This window comes from Leptodactylus fuscus, chromosome 3 (genome assembly GCF_031893055.1).
Source record: "Leptodactylus fuscus isolate aLepFus1 chromosome 3, aLepFus1.hap2, whole genome shotgun sequence".
Classification (NCBI taxonomy): domain Eukaryota; kingdom Metazoa; phylum Chordata; class Amphibia; order Anura; family Leptodactylidae; genus Leptodactylus; species Leptodactylus fuscus.
The window spans coordinates 21,187,306-21,193,305 of NC_134267.1; the positions used below are offsets into that span (position 1 = coordinate 21,187,306).

General features: G+C 47.7%; 1 protein-coding gene across 1 annotated transcript in view; it reads right to left on the reverse strand.

Moving 5' to 3' along the window:
- TMEM63A (transmembrane protein 63A) overlaps positions 1-3,298 on the reverse strand; it is a 28,788-nt gene extending 25,490 nt beyond the window's left edge. Inside the window, exon 1 of the mRNA XM_075267190.1 lies at positions 3,209-3,298. The gene's annotated coding sequence lies outside the window, so the exon portion shown is untranslated. The remainder of the gene's footprint in view (positions 1-3,208) is intronic.
- Positions 3,299-6,000: the final 2,702 nt, after the last annotated feature.

The following is a 6,000-nucleotide window of genomic DNA, read 5'->3' on the forward strand; positions in this document are numbered from 1 at the left end:
ACTGGGCAACCATCGGTCACGAGGTGAGAAAGGAGGACAAAGTCGCCGTAGCTCTGGCCTATATGTGTCTGTATGTGCCCTGTTAGACTCGTCCTACTTGTTCTGTATGGGATTCCACATGGCCACACAGCCATGAAGATAGGTTAAGGCTCTGTACGCACTGTGTCTGCCCTGTGTGCAGATTTTATGCACAGTAAAATCTTCAGGCGTTTACATTAAAGGGATCCTATCATTAAAATCAAATTTTTTGTCGACCACACGTGGAATAGCCTTAAGAAAGCCTATTCTTCTCCTACCATTAGATGTCTTCTCCGCGCCGCCGTTGGTAGAAATCCCGGCTTTCGTCTGTGTGCAAATGAGTTCTCTCGCAGCACTGGGGGCGGTCCCAATTCTGCGAGATCGAAATCTCCAGCACCGCCTCTATCTTCACAAGAATAATGGCCGCTTACACAGTAAGTAAGCGGGCATTTTCTTGTGGCCTGTGGGCATGCGCAGTCTGCTCTGCCCGAGGCCTAGACGTTTGACCACCAGCGCCAGAAGAAGATGCGTGAAGAGGCCGTTCTGAAGAAGATGGAGGCGGCGCTGGACAGTTCTCTCACAGCATTGGGGACGCCCCCAGTGCTGCGAGAGAACTCATTTGCATACTGACGAAAACCGGAATTTCTACCGAACAGCAGTGCAGAGAAAACATCCAAAGGTAGAAGAAGATTTTAATGGTAGAATCCCTTTAAACGAATCCACTGGACTCCTAAGGCCCATCAAAATCTAAGAAAGGAATCCTGTTGGTAGAAATAAATTGAATTACTCTCTTTTTTGCCTTCCTATTACACCCGCCGTAACAAAAAAAATTGACATTTTTGTGACTCAAAGTTGTGGTCGCAGCAACCTCAGGTGTGAAAGCGACCTGAGAGTCACTGCCAAAACAGATGTGCTGTCCCAGTCTTAGGCTTTATTCACGTGACAGAATGGAAGGGAAGGAAAACAGATAACAAGTCCCCTATTGGTTCCCTGAAGGGCCCAATGGTTACGCTCTGGGGTATAACTACTAACAAAGCATGACTACATACCTGTACCGTTACATCCCCCTTACAGAGTAATCCAGCAGGGTATTTTTTTTTATTTTTCAGCTAAGGTTCCCCTAGGAGTGGAAAGAAGAGGAGGGGAAGGAGCCACTACAGTCCCAATGATATGGACAGGGGGCGCTATTTCTGGGGCTATTTAAGGCTAGTGCTCAGTGGTGACATCACATATGTATATATCGTATCATGCTACACGTTCCCACCATGATCACACAGGCAGTATTTTTACTAGTACAGATTTGCAGCCTGAACTTTTTAGAATTTTTTTTTCCCCATAAAACCCTTTTAGGATACATGCACATAATCAGGATTTACACCCAGAAAATCCGCATGTATACGGCTGGACAACTGCGCTCCCATTGGTGTGGATTTGGGTGAAGATGTGAATTTCGTCTTTTTTTTTTTTTTTTACCATTGGTAAATTTCCACACTGAAAAAAAAAAATCTACCTGCGCTTAAGAAATAGAATTTCTCATTATGTTAATAGATTAAGGTGCAGGTTTAGTGCATTAACATGTGTACACAAGAAAATCCGCACCAGAATCCACAGGTATCTGCATGGAAGTCTGTGCAGAAAATCCGCTCCAAGATGGATTTTGGTGCAAATTTTCATGAAACGATTTCCATTGTTTGAAATTTTAAGCCAATTTTTTTTTTAAATCTGCTTTGAAAAAAATTGATTGGAATTCTGCATTCATGTCCTATTCTGTCCATTTTCATAGATCCCCCTCCCCCATACCCGCAATATACGAGGGATCCGTGAAAACGGGCGACCCTCAGATGCAAAACAGTCGTTTCCACCTTAACATAGGCTAAGGCTCTGTTCAGACAAATGATGTGCAAACGGCTGTGAAAAACGGACATTTTCAAAGCCAATCTGTCCTTTTTTATGGATCCCTTGCAGATTTGTGTCTATTGAGAGGTCTGTGAATATGAGTGAAAATAGGAGATGACCTAATTTTTGACATTCAGTTAAGTCTAAGGGCCGGTTCCCACGATGTAACGCGGCGCTCATTCTGACACGTAAACACGTGTCAGAGTGAGCCCTTCAAAACAGAATCCTGTTGACTTCAATGGGTTCTGTTTACCGCACGTAACACATTGAAATCAATGGGTTAAAAAGCCTCCCATTGATTTCAATGTGTAGCGCGCGTAAGACGGCACCCATTGAAGTCAACGGGATTCTGTTTCGAAGGGCTCACTCTGACACGTGTTTACGTGTCAGAAGGAGCGCCGCGTTACATCGTGGGAACAGGCCCTAAAGCCCACATTGCAGAAACGCAACGGAAAAAACGCAGTGTTAAATAGGACCAGCATAGTATAACATACTCACCTGTCCCCGATGCTCTGGTGTCCCCCGCCATAGGATCCGGCGGTGCATTGATTGGCCTCAGCAGTGATGTGTGGCGACCACTTTTGCCAGAACAAGCCCCAGGGCGTCGCTGGACCGGAGTGGCGGGAGACACAGGCGAGTACGGGTATATTTGATGAGGGAAGAAAAATGAGAATAATGTAGCAAAAACTCAAAGAAGAACGCTGTGAAAAAAACCCTCAAAGCAATTTCTCTCTGCAATGTTTTTTAGCTGCATTTCAGTACATGGGGCCTAAAACGGACATGAAAAAATCATTCCTATGAAGGTCTCGGTCAGTGAGAGGGATGGGGGCTACCAGAGCAGTCACACCTGCCCCCTCCCACTATATACCACCATCCAAACATTGCGCCCTTTGACCCTGCGGAACTTTTTGCAAAGTTTATAAAGTTTACTCCAAACTTTTGAAACGTTGTCACATGAAGTAACGATAATGACATATCCTGTGGAACTTCCCTCCGACCTGGCGACACTTATAGGGCGACTTCTCTATCTACAAAACTGATCAGTAGTCGCCAAATAACCGCACAGGACGTAAACCTGATATAGCAAGCAGAGAAGTGTAGAAGTAAGTGCCCCCTCCCTCCCCCTCAGTCTCCAGGCTGTAACCACTGACACAAATCAGACTTTCCATTACTTTCTGTGTCCCGGCTAACTGATGCGGTGCCCAGTGTGTACAGAGACATATGGTATTAACCCTTCCGGCACACATAACCCCACACAGGACACAGCTGTATGAGGAGGGGTGCAGGCACTCACCTGCTGCCTGGGCTGGTGGGGGCAGCCTGTAGTTTGGGGTCTTCCTCACAGCACTTGTTGTGTGTCCCGTGTCTGCAGCAGCTGCGGCTCCCGGAGTTCCTGGGCTGGGAGGGGAGAGTGAGAGGCAACTGCGCATGCGCGGCAGTCACTGCTGGAGAAGTGTGAGGAGGATTGTGTCATGTGGGGTGAAAGTGTCTATTATGTGTAGTGAGCTGTGTATAGTGTGTGTAGTGTATGGTGCATGAGTAGTGAGCTGTGTATTATGTATAGTGTGTGCAGTGTATATAGTGTGCTGAGTATAGTGTGTGCAGTGTATATAGTGTGCTGAGTATAGTGTATATAGTGTGCTGAGTGTAGTGTGCTGAGTATAGTGTGTGTAGTGTGCTGAGTAGTGAGCTGTGTGGAGAGTTGTGTATAGTGGACTGTGTACTGTATATAATAGTGTCACATATAGTGGATTGTGTGTCATGTATAGTAGATTGTGTGTAGTGGTGTGTATTAGTTATGCGGTGACTGCTGTGTGGATTCGGGTGGCTCAGTGGTTACAGGCTCCTCCCTGCAGCTATGTGGTTGTATATAGTGGTTTGTGTGTAGTAGTGTATTAGTTTTGCAGTGACTGCTGTGTGGATTCGGGTGGCTCAGTGGTTACAGGCTCCTCCCTGCAGCTATGTTGCTGAATATAGTGGCTGTGTGTATTAGTTAAAGAGGACCGTTCATCAGATTGGGCACAGGCAGTTCTATATACTGCTGAATTCAGCGCACTGTTGGCTTTCCCGATCTGTGCCCCGGGTAAAGAGCTATCAGTGCCGGTACCGTAGCGCTTTACAGGCAGAAGGGCGTTTCTGACAGTCAGTCAGGTACATTCTTCTCCACAGCAGCGCCTATCACACTGTACAGTGTGAGCGGGGAGGAACGCCCCCTCCCTCTGCTCACAGTGCTCGTCCATAGATGAGTATTATCAGGAGGGGAGGGGGCGTTCCTCCTCGCTCACACTGTACAGCGTGATAGGTGCTGCTGTGGAGAAGGATGTACCGGACCGACTGTCAGAAACGCCCTTCTGACTGTAAAGCGCTACGGTACCGGGACTGATAGCTCTTCACCCGGGGCACAGATCGGCTTTCCAACAGTATATAGAACGGCCTGTGCCCCAATCTGATGAAAGGTCCTCTTTATGCAGTGACTGTGGTGTGTGTTTGGGTGGCTCAGTGGTTACGGGCTCCACCCTGCAGCTATGTGATCATGTTTCTATTCCACTGTACATACATTTACGTCTCTTCTACCATCATGTAGGTGACATTAGGGTTTCAGCTCTTGAGGCATTGATGGTCACCTTGTATATTGGGCTCTGTATGTTGTACAAGTTGGATCCTCCGTTCAGCTGAAAATCTTCTCATCATTTGGTTTTACAGTAAATCTCAGTCCACCCCATCCGTGGTAAAGTCACATTTAGTCCATAATAAATCACCCCCTATGTACTATGTAGCTTAGTGCATGTCGGTTTGTGCTGCATTCACATGAGATCACATCATATACTGGCATGACGCAACACACCCATAGATAGGCAGACAAACGCCTTGTAACTTAGCCGAGTGTGCATGTGTTCTCAGTAAGAAGAGGAGAATAAGCTGCTGAAATCCTCCTTCCCCCAATTTGCCACTAATGGAGAGTCGGGACACTCCATACACATTAGACATCCTGTCTCACCGAAATCAGCAGGTTCAGCCGACTTCACGTGTATATTGGCAGGACAGGTCATCAGTATGTGGTCTGTAGGATCTGTCACCCAGGCCCTACACAGATCAGCTTTTACAGCCACCTTTGGGTGCCAGAAGCTGCTGGTAGACGGGGAGCACATGCAGTGCCGCACCTATATAATAATAAGATTGGTTCAGCAATTTGCCTGACTGCAGCTGCTGTGCCAATCCTTTTACTGCCATAGGAGTGGACTGCACACGCTGCACCTGAATGTAGCTGTAAGAGCTGATCTGTGCGGGGTCCGGGTGCTAGACCCTACAGATCACACACTAACAACCTATCCTATGGATGCATCATCAGTATAAAAAAAAAACCTATATGAGGCCATAAAATCCCCTATAGGCTGAGGTCCCACATTGCGGAAATGAAACTTTTTTTATTGTAGATTTGCAGCGGTTTGAGTCCAAGTGAAACTAAAGGAATGGGAAATATCTCGAGTTCTTAGACTTCTCCCTTCTGCTCAATCCACTCCTGGCTTTGGCTCAAAAAAGACGCAGCAAAATCTACAACAAAAATAGCTGCATTTCCGCAATGTGGGGCCTCAGCCTTAAAGGGATCCTATCATTAACCCCTTCCCGACATGCGCCGTAATAGTACGGCGCGTGTCGGGTCTGTAACTATGGCGACCGCCCGGGAGCCGGGCGGCCGTCATAGCCGCCGGGTGTCTACTGCTTTAAGCAGTAGACAACCGGCTCTAATGCCTCCGATCGGTCCCCGGACCGATCGGAGGCATTAACCCCTCCGGCGCTGCTGTCAAAGGCGCCGGAGGCGCCATTTTCCCGGCGGCGCATGGGCGCCGCCATTTTGGCAGGGATCGCCGGCTCCTGGAGCATGCTCCAGGGCCGACCCCCCGTTGCCATGACAGCCGGGAGCCTTGTTAAAGGCTCCCAGCCGGTCTGCAAATTCTCTCTTTTGCAGGCTGGTGTATACAGCCTGCAAAAGAGATGATGATTTTTTGCAATGCATTAGCATTGTAATGCATTGCATTAGTGATCAGACCCCCTGGGGTTCAACACCCCTAGGGGGTCTAATAAATG